The sequence below is a fragment of the Miscanthus floridulus genome, chromosome 18, assembly GCF_019320115.1.
Source record: "Miscanthus floridulus cultivar M001 chromosome 18, ASM1932011v1, whole genome shotgun sequence".
Lineage (NCBI taxonomy): Eukaryota > Viridiplantae > Streptophyta > Magnoliopsida > Poales > Poaceae > Miscanthus > Miscanthus floridulus.
In genome coordinates, this window is record NC_089597.1 from 23134564 (window position 1) to 23147488 (window position 12925).

Here is a 12925-nt window from a genome sequence, read left to right on the forward strand (position 1 = left end):
TAGATTTTAGTCCACCGGATTATTGCCTCAGTGTATCTGCATCCGTCAGATCTGCTACGCTGAAACTGAAATTTGTCCGACGCGAACGCAGCCTGTTGTTCGTCAGATCCGTCGGATCGCTGGCGCACGCAGCCTGTTGTTTTCCGACGCGACGCGAACGCGAATCTGACGACCATGACGAACGGGCAGGCAATGGAATCAACCCCTCTGTAATTTTGTTCTTCCATAAAAAAAAATTATTTTATGTGATATGTAATTTGTGATATGTGGATCTGTGATCTTGTGATTGTCTAGAGGTAGAAGAAGGATAGAGGCTGTTGGATCTTAATCTTATGGTGCAAAAAAATTCGTGTGTTGAAATTATATAAAACACATGGTTGTACAGTAGACAGACTTGGGATAGCAGATGCACACAAGTCTGTTCCATACCTTCGAGAGTTCAGGCTATAGACCCATGCAATGCATGCATGCTGCCAAGTGCCGACACAAGTGCATTTGTTATATATAGTTGAACCATTTGTCTGGATGGATGCAGGATATATGGCCATACAGAATGACACGTACACGTACTCTTCTCTTTATAATATTTGTTTATTTATTAGGCTTTGCTGGAAACAAAAGTGTGCACGAGACATGAGGGACCGAAACCAAACGTGCTGCCACTGGTCACTTGCATGAGGGAGATTACCGGATGCAAAGGGCATAAAACATTCTCTCAGAGTCCATCCTGGAATGACAAGGGAATATATAAAGTCCAAAAACAGGATGATCTGATAAAGTAATGCCAGTATTGGAACACACGCAGACATCCACACACAAAGAAAGATGATAGCCAGCTCCGTGAGCTCTATATATAAATTCGTAGAGCTGAGCCCCAAGGGTGTCACCAGCCAGCTCCACTGCATGCTCAGAGCTTCACGACGCTCCAATGCAAGCACCCACCAGCACTAGAATGGCCGACGCCAGCCCGGGAACAGCTAGCAACAACAGTAATGCTCATCTCACATCGACGGAGTACCTGCTGAAGAAGTACCTGCTGCTGCTGGCGACCCTGGTGGCGACGGTGACCTACGGGGCGGGGCTCAATCTCCCCGGGGGTTCCTGGCTGGAGGACACGCGGGAAGGGCAGCTGGCCGGCGACTCCATCCTCCGGGAGACCAACTTCAGGCGCTACATCGTCTTCTACTGCTTCAACGCCATCTCTTTCGCCGCGTCGCTTCTCCTCGGCCTCCTCCTCCTCGTCCTACAGAAAGAAGGGAGCCAGGAGTACCTGCTCCTCATGTGGACGGTGATGCTGGTCGACGGACTCGGCCTCATGGGGGCCTACGCCGCTGGGATCAGCCACGACAAGTTCACCACCATCTGCGCCTCCGTGCTGGTGTCCGGCGTCGGCGTCTACGCCGCCGTCTCCTTTGCCTGCTACTTAAACAACCACCATCATCTATCACGACTGAAAAAGATGCTGTTTAGATCCAGGTCTGGGGCGGGCAACTCCCACCAAGCACAAAATCTTACCAGGGACATTCAAAACAATGCAACTCCCTCCATTCCTCCAACACCACCAACGAAGGAGACGACAGCAGAAAGCCCACAGAGAAGCACGAGATGCTGTTGGTGCTCGCCATCTTCGCGGCGACCATCGCGTATGTGGCGGGGCTGAACCCGCCCGGTGGCTTCTGGCGGAGCACGGAGGAGGGCCACCACACCGCCGGCGACCCGGTGCTGCAGCGCCTCCACCCCAACCGCTACAAGGCTTTCTTCTTCTGCAACACCACCGCCTTCGTCACGTCCCTTCTCGCCATCATGCTCATTGTGGACTATGAGAAGTTCAATCTCGAGGTCAAACTGACACCAGGGGTTGTTAGTCTGTATGGGCTCATCATCACGTCGCTCTTGGGCCTTGGGGGCGCCTACGCCGCCGGGAGCTGCAGGGACGGCAAGCACACCGGCTATGTCGTCGCCCTAGTTGCCCTAGTTGTTGCCTGCATGTCCGTGGTGCCTGCTCTTCAGTACATAATCTCCACACTTTGTGGGCCACTCATCAACAGGCTCAATGATTCCAAGTTCATGAGGTATATTTGAGTTTCCTTGATGCATTCATCATATTCAAAACTATATACATTTTTTTATGCTTGAGATAAAAAAAAATGGTCTTTACGTTTTTAAAGGATTCTGAAGAAAATATATAGATGTATATGTTTTGCTGAATAATAAATGTACAAAGTAATAACGACCTAGCTATGAATGGCACATATGTGCTCGCCCACATCCATCCATTAGATTTTGTTCTAGTGCACTTCTCTTGTTTTATGAAGCATATAATATTCATCTGCTCATAAACACGTCTTCCAGGTGTCAACTTTTTACCGCTATATTTTCTACTAAAATGCAGTCATAATATTTAATAAATCCATGAGTTATTATCAAATGATTTTTTCAGTACAAATCCATTTGTGTAGTTTTTATGTTTCCAAGAGATATTTTGAAATATATTGATGGCCAAAGTTCCAAAAGTTTGAAGGGGTCTTATTCAAGGCATCGATCATGCATATATATAACGCGTATATATAGCTATATATCTTTAATGTGCACTAGTCACAAAAGTTCTAGTCAACAGACTCTGATCCACCTTCAAGTTATGCGTCGCGTTACACTAACCATGCTAATTTTGAAGTTCGTTCTTAATATGGTTTTGCATCGATCGAATTCGTTTCCTACTACCTTCATATATAATTTTACGTCTTGAATCTAATTTTTTTGTTGTGATGTCCATAGAATTTGGAATGGCGAGGATGAAAATGCCAAGGATAAAACACCAGGCAACGATACCTATGGAAAGCTTCATGAATATATTCAGTTGCTTGCCACTCTTGCTGCAACCATCGCTTACCTAGCAGGACTAGATCCACCTGGTGGCGTCTGGGCAAACAGCGCGGAGGGCCACAGTGTGGGAGACCCCATTCTCCTAACAACGCACCCTGCGCGGTACAAGGTCTTCTTCTATTTCAACTCGGTGGCGTTCGTAGCATCCCTCGTCATCGTGGTGATGTTGCAGAAAACAAGTCTAGTGAGGAGTGGCCACGCGCTGCTGGCGGCCTTGATACTGGATTTCTTTGGCCTCATAGGTGCGTACGCCGCCGGGAGCTAGCTGCAGGGACACCAGCACGACCATCTACACTGTGGGCATTGCCGGTGCCGTCCTCATCTACGTGGTGATCCACATCGTCTTCTTCACGCTAGACAACGAGAGAAACAATGAAGATGAGCTGGAGAGGAAGCGCGAGCTGCTGATGCTTCTTGCGGTCTTGGCTGCGACGCTCGCCTACCAGGCCGGCTTGACCCCGCCGGGTGGCCTGTGGGAGGATGATGACAAGTTTGGGCACCACCGTGCGGGCTTCCCGGTCCTCCAGGACAAGTATCCTCGCCGTTACAAGGCCTTCTTCTACTGCAACGCGGCGAGCTTCATGGCATCCGTGGCGCTCATCATCCTCCTCCTGAACAAGAATATGTATAAGCCGGGCATACGGTGCTATGCGCTGTATGTATGCATGGTGGCCGGCATGTTCGGCCTCATCGGTGCCTACGCTGCTGGAAGCTCCCTGCATCGACGAACCTCCGTCGTATTCCTAGTGTTGGTTGCTGCAGGTTTTGGCATTGTAATCTTGTTGGCAATCCTTCGCTATGTTCAGCACCGGAAAAAACAGGAGCGCTCAAACAAGGATAAAAAGGACCAGCAGTCATCAAACAAGGATAAAGACAAGGACGACGACGTGGAAAGACAAGATAAAAATCAAGATGTGGACTCCTCAAACAAGCTGGTTAATAAAGACAAGGACGGCGTGGAAGATAAAGCTAAAATAAAACAAGATGAGCCCTCCTCAAACAAGGATGCTGATCACATGGCTTACTACCTGATGCTGGTAGGCATACTGGCTGCAAGCATCACCTACCTGACGGGCCTAAAACCACCTGGTGGCATGTGGAGGGAGGACGGCGATGGGCACTCTGCTGGCAACCCAGTCCTCTACGACATCAACAAGCGGCGGTACAATGTTTTCTTCTACAGCAACTCTGCTTCCTTCGTGGCTTCCATCATCGTCATCGCCTTGATACTTTCACGGATGATGCTGCCGGCGGCGGACAACATCATCACGCGTCTTCGGCGGGTGCACACAGCCATTGTGCTGGACGTGCTCGCCCTCCTGGTAGCCTACGCCGCAGGCAGTTCTCGGGAGTCTCGCAGATCCTGGAAGGTCATCATGCTCTTCCCCATTGAGGTCCTTGTTGTGCTTCTCTTCTGCTTCATCTCCATTATAAGAAAAGCCTATTTCTTGAAACAAGAAGCCTCACCCAGTCAGACACAGACTACTCCAAAGACATAAGGGTGGTCCATTGTTGTCGGATCAATGTCTGATATGACATGATTTTATATACGAATTACCAGTCCACATTATTTTTTTTCAAACAATAGTCACTACTCTACTACCTAAATAAAAGTCGTGACTCGTGACATGATCTTTTGTTTTCCTTCAGCTCTTCTGCATAAGGAGAATCCATTATGTGTGTGTTAAGATTTCGAATTAATTATTTGTTTCCTCCTCTTTGTATGTAATTCTTTATGTTTCTCTGAAACTTATTGTGACATTTGGTCACTCTAAAGTCGTGACCAAACATCACAATTCAAGTTTATTGATTCTCTTTATATATGTTTCTGTTTGTACTTATGGATTCATTCTCTACCTCCGTCGTCCATCAAGTAAGGTGCCAGCGCAATTCTTCGATTGCAATGCTGTAAGCTTCAATGGCATCTATGGCCCTCATCGTCCTTCTTCTCAACATAAATCTGTATATGGGCCACACATAAAGTGCTACCCACTCTTTATCTGCATGGTCGTGGGAAGGTTCAGCCACATTGGTGCCTATGCGCTGTTCGAAAGCTCCCTGCATGATAGCTGGGATTTCTGCTCCTGTTTATTGAAGAAGGGCATTCGTATATCATAAGGATATTGATGTGCTTAACTTAGTTCAATGGCGCAAAAGGAACTAAAAATTGTAAGGGGTAGAGTTATTTTTTCAATACCAACTAACAACTGTTGTGTAACTGTAATGGCACACAAGGGACTACAAAATCTAAGGGTAGAGTTATTGTTTAATACCAACTAACAAAGCAATTTTACTGTCATGTAATTATAATGGCACAAAGGGATGATGGATTGCATTGAAGGGAAACTATATTTTTAGATGGCACATAACGGATTCTTGTAGCTTTCAATGGCACTGAAGGAATTTGATCATGGGAAGGGAACGGCGGATGAACTGACACTACTAGAAATGCAACTTATGCCAACAGGGAAACGCAATGGCCAACGGGTAGCTAGGGATAATATAAATGGCCAACGGTTAATGTATCACCGATAGTTACAAGTCAACCCGTTGCCCTTTGTATGAAATAGCCTACGGTACGAAGTATAGCCGACGGTTAGATGTTGACCAGTCAGGCACTGCATCAGATAGATGATGGGGCAAAGTATTTCCAACCGTCTTAATGTGACACAAGGCAAATGAACATGATAGCCAACAGTTATACAATTACCAGGCTATTCATGAACTATAGCTGATGGCTAGTTAAGTTGTTGATCGGTCAGCTTTTGTACTAAATGTCCGATAGTTTAATTCTTTTCCCAATACTATCACGTAACTCATAGTGACTAGAAGGGATGGTCAACGGGTCCAATATGTATTAACATTGACTATTTTTTTTATTTTTTATAATGAGAAATGTATTGGTATATGAGAGGAGTCATGAGACATGGCTTCTCAATGGTGATAACAACACTGACTATTTTCATAAATGTGCTAATGGTAAAAGGAAAAGAAAAAAATATTCTGAGTCTTTTGGCAAGGTGGTGGTCCTATAAAGAAGTATCATCTGATCAGGTGGGAAAAGATTTGTAAAAGCAAAAAGAAAGGTAAAAACTTGAGGAAAATTAATAGTAGCTTGTTGCATAAGTGGTGGTGGAAATTAGAGAGGGAGAATGGTTTATGGCAGGAAATCATTAGATACAAATATATATATGAGGAATAGTTCAATTCACGAGGTGAGTCATAAAGTGAATGATTCCCCTGTGTGGTATGACTTACTCAAAATAAAGGATATATATTTGCAGGGAAGAAGTATTACTGTCAAAGATGGCAGGAATACTAGATTCTGGCTAGATCCTTGGCTCTATACTGAGCCTTTATGTAAGGTAGCACCAATTCTCTTTGAGCTAAGTGACATAATAAGGATGTAACTGAAGCTCAGGTTAAAAGTGGTGAAATTTGTGTTGTGTTTAGAAGATGGCGTGGCCCATGTAATTAGTGAAATTAATTCTTATTATAAAGGGTATATGTGTGATGGTTGCTAGACTTAAAGAATAAGAATTATGGGTTGAGATACCCTCTCCTCTCTCTTCAAATAAAATTAGTGTGTGCATTAAGATCCAAAGGTCAATTGCTACAGCATATACTAAATAAATGTGTGTTACACGCATGCATGAATATGTGTTAAAAGGACTCATGCGGTGCTTTATAATAGTGCCTATTAATATTACTTAATTAGTCACCATGTACTAATGTTCATGCACATTGGTTACTAATTAAGTTATAGTGGGTAGAAGCTTAATGAACATATTCATGTTGTGCTACCGTTGCTTTATGCATACATGCAACATATAATTGACCATGTAAACATGGCGTAAAGTCATGGCTGGAGGGTGTATAAATAGATGGATCCATGAAAGTTCTAGAAGTCCCAACATAGAAGGATATAGCCTCAAGGAAAGGAAGAACACACATGAGAGTATAATAGCTAGTTCTCCTATCATCATGAGAGCAAATAAGGTAAGAACGAAGAGAGGAAAAAAAATTTCAGGATGCAAGGAGCAAACATGGCGCAAGGTAGGTTTGTGGTGTTTAGCACATGAATGGTCTATTTGTGCTACGCACATATAAAACATGTATATTTTGGTTAAATCAACTTGTGCTAATATGATTCTTTGAGCTTCCATGAACTGTTTTAGCTTCATCATGTTTGTTACATGATCATGAATGGGAAGCGACCAATTGAACTTCCTGGTCGTCAACTCATCCATGAGACTCCCCACAACAGACTTGTCAGTAATGTCTGAGTGGGAGTGTTCTTTAAGCTTCTCCATGAATTCTTTGCATCTATGGCTTGACATTTTCAGCCATTGTCAATTTCATCAAGCTTAAAGACAACCTATTCTACCATTCCCAATTACCATACTTTCTTCTGTAATGGCTGCAGGCTTTTCAAGAACAAGTGCTACATCCAAATCCATAGCACCTAAATGGATCTGAAGCTAAAACAGTTCGTGAGCTTAAAGAATCATATTAGCACATATTGATTTAACCAAAATAAAACATCTTTACATATGCGCATAGCACAAATAGACTGTTCATGTGCTAAACAACACAAACCCACCTTGCGCCATGTTTGCTCATTGCATCTTGGAAATATTTCTCTCCCCTTTTCCTTCTTACCTTCCTTGTTCTCTTGATGATAAAAGAACTATTATACTTTCATGTGTGTTATGCGTAATCTTTTCTCTAACTTGGAGAAAAATTGGGGCGATGTGGTAGATTTTCAACTTATTAATGAAACTGATGTTGTCTTTTGGAAATTGGAAAATAATAGCAAATTTTCTGTTAAGACAGTGTATATTGGCCTAACTAGAAATAATGCTGGTCTTTACCATAAAAGAAATTGGAAAGGTAAAATTCCAGCAAAGACTAAAATCTTCATGTGGATGATGATTGTCAGAAGAATTAGCTCCGGCAATTCCTAGCAGCTATTCGCATAAGATGAATCAGATGGTAGCATACAAGACACAGGGATTATACTGGATGAGGCACGTGGTGCCCTACGTCCAGTTTGAAGGTGGATCTCTCTGTATTCGTATGCTCGGTTACAGAGGCTGCTGCGTGTAGCTATGCGCTAGAATGTAGAAGATGGGATCTCGATCAGGAGGCCCTTACCCTTTCTTATGTAGTGCGAGGGGTAGGGTTACAATAGATTTGATCGGCTAACAGATTGGCTTCCTAGTTTATTACATAGAATGCGCAACAGAATGATTCCATCCTACGCCTGGATATGACAGCACCGGATATCCTCAGAATGACTTGATCTCCAAGTTGGTGGATTCGCTTGACCTTCATGGGCCTCATCCCTCATCGTCTTCGGCCCGGTAGACAGGCATGGATCGGGTATACGAGCGGTGAAGGTACCCTGAGCCCATATATACAACAGTGGCCCCTATAGGACTTAATGACAACCTAGTGGAATAGCTTCGTCCGCCAGGGCTGCAAACCCTTGTAATCCTCGGGTACCGTAGGTCCCGATTAGTATTCCTCGAGTGGCGAGGCCTTCAAATTGATGGTGTTAGCCGTCCTCGAGTATCGAGGTGGCTTTACATGCTCTGCTCCGTTGCTGAGATCACCTCTCGGGTGCCGAGAGTTATTCGGGTGAAGGCATCTTGCGCACAGGGACTCTGGTATCCCTGACGCCCGAATGTACACGTAGGTCCTGTACACCATGTGTCATTAAGTCCTGCCTTGAAGATAAGCGGCATGTTCGCTGGTTGGTTTCTGGGCTGGTTTGGGCTGACTGGTGCTGATTTGTTGTGAGAGAAAAACGCTGTTGGCTGACTGGTTTGGGCTGGCTGAAACCAACAAGCGAACAGGCTGAAGGATAGACGGGACAGGGGATCTGAGCTGCCTTGTTCCTGCCACCTGCACTGCTGCGCTGATGACCCACCGGGGTTGCTGCGTTGGTAGCCTGGCGACGAAAAGCTCGGGCCACTCCTGAATCGACCTTTGTCCTGAACTGCTTGTCAAAAAGGAAGAGGTAACAGAGTTTTGATAGAAAAGGAAATTGTTGTATGGAAATACACTGCTGTTACTTAACATTTGACTCGGTGCGAGCCTTTTTTCCCACTGAGCCAAATACTTTTCGTTTCTTTGGGCTCTCCTGCTCTGGTGAGGCCTCTGGTCAACACAAGTATATCGACTAAGGGTATAGTATAGGGCGGTGCCCGTTATACTTGGAAGCCCACGAAATTGAGAGTCCCAGGTTAGGATCCACCGAGGCGAATGACGAACGCGTGAGCAACTAGAGGCATTGGCGCATGTTATTCTTTGAGCCAGTAACGGGTAGAACGAGGGAACGCCCGCTGTCTTAGTATAGGACACGGCAGGATAAACCTGGCCATCATGGGCATGTCATTAAACTCTTTTTCCATATTCAGGAGCTCGTACTTCGGTCCAAACTTAATCAATCATTTTTCCGGTTTCTTCAAGGGGCATGCCTCCTCTGAGATTATGTACTTCGAGCTCATTCGAATATTCGAGGGATTTGCGTGACACTTGGTGTCAGAGGTTGTAGAGCCATACCAGTGGCTCTCCCGAATTTCCCCTGACTCTGTTGATCATTGGGTTGGTAAAAATTACCGCTCGCACCAATTGAAGGGTGTAAACTGGGCCAGGTTCCTAGCCCAAGTATTGGATCGCCCGAGTGCACCAGCTTAGCGTGAGGGTTCGTCAAATTTGGGGCGACTGGGTCCCACTGCCCCCGCGGTTATGCGGGTGGGTTTCTTACCGGCGAAGTCGGAACGTCAGCGTTGGCGGTTCGTCTCCCCATGCATGGTTCTACTTGGAAAGCGTGTGCTGCCGAGATCGTGGGACGTGGCCTCGCCTTGAGGGTGTGTTTAGTTGGGGAGGTGAAAATTTTTTGGTGTCACATCGGATGTGTCGGAAGGATGTTAGGAGGGGTTTTTGGATACTAATAAAAAAACAAATTACAGAACCCATCCGGAAACTGCGAGACGAATCTAATGATACTAAGTAATCGGTCATTAGCACATGTGAGTTACTGTAGCACTTAAGGCTTTTCATGTACTAATTAGGCTTAAAAGATTCGTCTCGCGATTTTGCCGAGGACTGTGCAATTAGTTTTTTTCGTCTACATTTAATACTCAGGTGTCCCAGCATTCTCTTTTACTGTAGAAGGCAAAAAAAAAAAAACAATTAAACACGCCCTAACTGTCGTTGTCATCCGGTGCAGCCGCAGGGAAGTCGATCGGCCGCGTTGCCTTTCCTGTTATAAAAGCAGAGGAAGCGAAAGGGTAAGTACGATTACATTTTCGTTCTCTGTCAGGCTCACCTTCCCCATGCTATCTCTCTCACCCCGGCACCCCTTCTTTTAGATCCAATCTAATGGCAAATGGGAAGCGACCGAGAGAGGAGTCGTCCAAGAGGAGAGAGTCGAGGGGTCTTCCTCGCCTCCGCCCTGCGCTGCTGGAGTTCGGGTAAGCGCGGGTTTTGTCGTCCTCTGATTCTTCTCGTAGGCCCTTTCTCTCCGATCAGGCGGGTCCTTCATCACTGCGTCCAACCGGGCTCCGATCGCCGCGCTCAGCGGGCTCCTCTTCCTTCAACTCGTCCAGCGACGCGGAGCGTGCTTTGATAAGGGAGCTGGATGCCCCCGCCAAGCCACCGTGGAAGAGGATCAGGAGGTGGACCGGCTTCGGTTGTGTCTTCCAGCCATGAAGGTGGCACTTGCCACAGCCCAGCGAGAGACGGTTGCGGCTGAGGCGGCGGCTGCTGAAGCTCAAGCGCAACTCATCGGTAAGCATTGGCATGATCTTGCTCCTCTGCTTCGTGTGACGGCAGACATTAGTGTGGGGTTTTCTTGTTCTCCTTTCAGCCGTCCGGGAGCAGTTATCCACCACGCGCGGGCGAGGTGGTGGAATTACGCCTGGTCAACGACGACATGGCCAAGTAGACGGTGGAAGCAATGCGCAACCGTCGTGAAGCTGAGGCCGACTCCCGTGCCGCGGCGCATCTAGCGGGTGCCCACCGCGACCGACGCGAGGCGCTCTTTGGGGCGGCGCTTGTTGCTGTTAACGTGGAATCCCCTGTGGGTGCGAACCTCGAGCAGCGCCTCCACGCCTTGCTGACACGGCTCGCGGAAGTGGTTCGCCATGGCATTCGTCATGGTGTCGCCACTGCTCTGACCACCGCCCGGCTCTGAACCAGCGAGGGCTGGAGGCTTTGGCTCAAGGAGGAAGAAGGCTGATAGTGGGATGGTGAGCGTGGGGTGGTGAAAAGGGCTGGCTTGGCCTTTTGTAGAGGGCCGGGGCTGAGGCTTGTCCGAGAAGCTTGACTAGCTTGACTAGGGTCTAAGGAAGGAGAAGTGGGGATGGGTCCCACTGTATAGTGCGATGATGTTGAAGTGGTGTGACCAGGTGATGGGATGCGGTGACACGGGGTGCTGTGCGATCGGTGGTCTTTCATCGAAATGCAGGGTTCATTCATATGAGGCCCCGTTTAGGCCCCGTTTAGTTCCCAAAAAATTTTGTATAGTACCCGTCACATTAAATTTTGTGGCACATGCATGGAGTACTAAATATAGACGAAAAAAAAACTAATTGCACAGTTGGATGAGAAATCGCGAGACGAAACTTTTGAACCTAATTAATCCATAATTAGACACTAATTACCAAATAAAAACGAAAGAGCTACAGTACCCAAAAAAATTTGGATCTAAACACACCCTTAGTTCCACCCAAAAGCCAAAAATTTTTGCATAGTAACCGTCACATCGAATCTTGCGGCACATGCATGGAGTACTAAATGTAGACGAAAAAAAAAACTAATTACACAGTTAGTCGAAAAATCGTGAGACGAATCTTTTAAGCCTAAATAGTCCATAATTGGACAATTTTTACCAAATACAAACGAAAGTGCTACAGTATCCCAAAGCCAAAAATTTTCGGAACTAAACACGCCCTGAATCCGGGAAAAGGGGTGACCTGAGAGGGGCTTTGCTTCCTTAGCTTGCAGGGGTATTGACCGTGACATGTTTCTCTTTCTTCTTTTCCTTTCTTATGGTTTTGAGCCAGGAAATTCTCAGAAATATCTCTGGTGCCAACGAAATTCCTAGGATTTTCATTCTTCTTCATGGATAACTCAGGGCTTTTTGTAGGGTAGCGGGTGCATTACAAGGATATACAATATTATCATAGCCACCAGATGGGGGATTAGGATGGCAAAGATGGTGATGATGAGTTCTTCTTCTTCTAGGCACATCTTCAGAGTATCAATGTCTTGCTTCTGTCAATGTATTCCAACTTCTTCTTGATGTTTTCTTTGGCAATCTTCAGCTTGTAGCACTCACTTCTGGCTTCTTCTTGAATTCTTGAACCGGATCGACACTTGAATGGGGGTTTATGCGGGTGTTTAATGCTGAGTGTGGGTGTCTTGTTGATTTGGGCAGCCGGGGAGGAGCGTTTTATAGGCAATGGATGGTGGGGTTAAGGGGGTGAGTGCTCGCCATTATTGGCGGCATCGAGCGGCATTGGGGCTGAGGGAATCGGGTTCATGGGGGACAGCAGCAGCGACATTGGGGGCGGTGGAGGTGACAGCACAAGTGACGTCATGGGGCGGTGGTGCGCGGTGATGCGGCGTGTAGTGGTGGTGGTGGTGCAGGGAATGACAGCGGCGCTGTGCGGGGAACGGTACTCGCATACGAAGGGGCGCGGGTGCGCGACTGCGTGCGCGGCGTCCGCGGCTGTTGCATGCGGCCAGCTGTGCATTTTTTTTGGGTCGCACGGGTGTGGTTGTCTCGGGTAGCTGTTGATTTCCTTCTTGTCTCTATCCTCTGATGGTTTCTATCTTCAATTATCTTAGGTGGTGGTCTTCCTTTTTCTAAGAGTCTATGCTACGTAGAATGGGGTGGGAGGGAAGAGCATGAGACGAGGGAAGAGGTCTAATTCTAATAGCACGAGGTGAGAAAAATGGGGGACCTAAGTTTGACCACTCGTCTTATTTAAAAAATTTGTGTAAATATAGTCAAATTTAAGTCATT

At 46.4% G+C, this 12925-nt stretch overlaps 1 pseudogene; it reads left to right on the plus strand.

Annotated features, from left to right (window-relative positions):
* The first annotated feature begins 952 nt into the window (after positions 1 to 952).
* LOC136523477 (uncharacterized) lies at positions 953 to 4382 on the plus strand (annotated as a pseudogene).
* The last annotated feature ends 8543 nt before the right edge of the window (positions 4383 to 12925 follow it).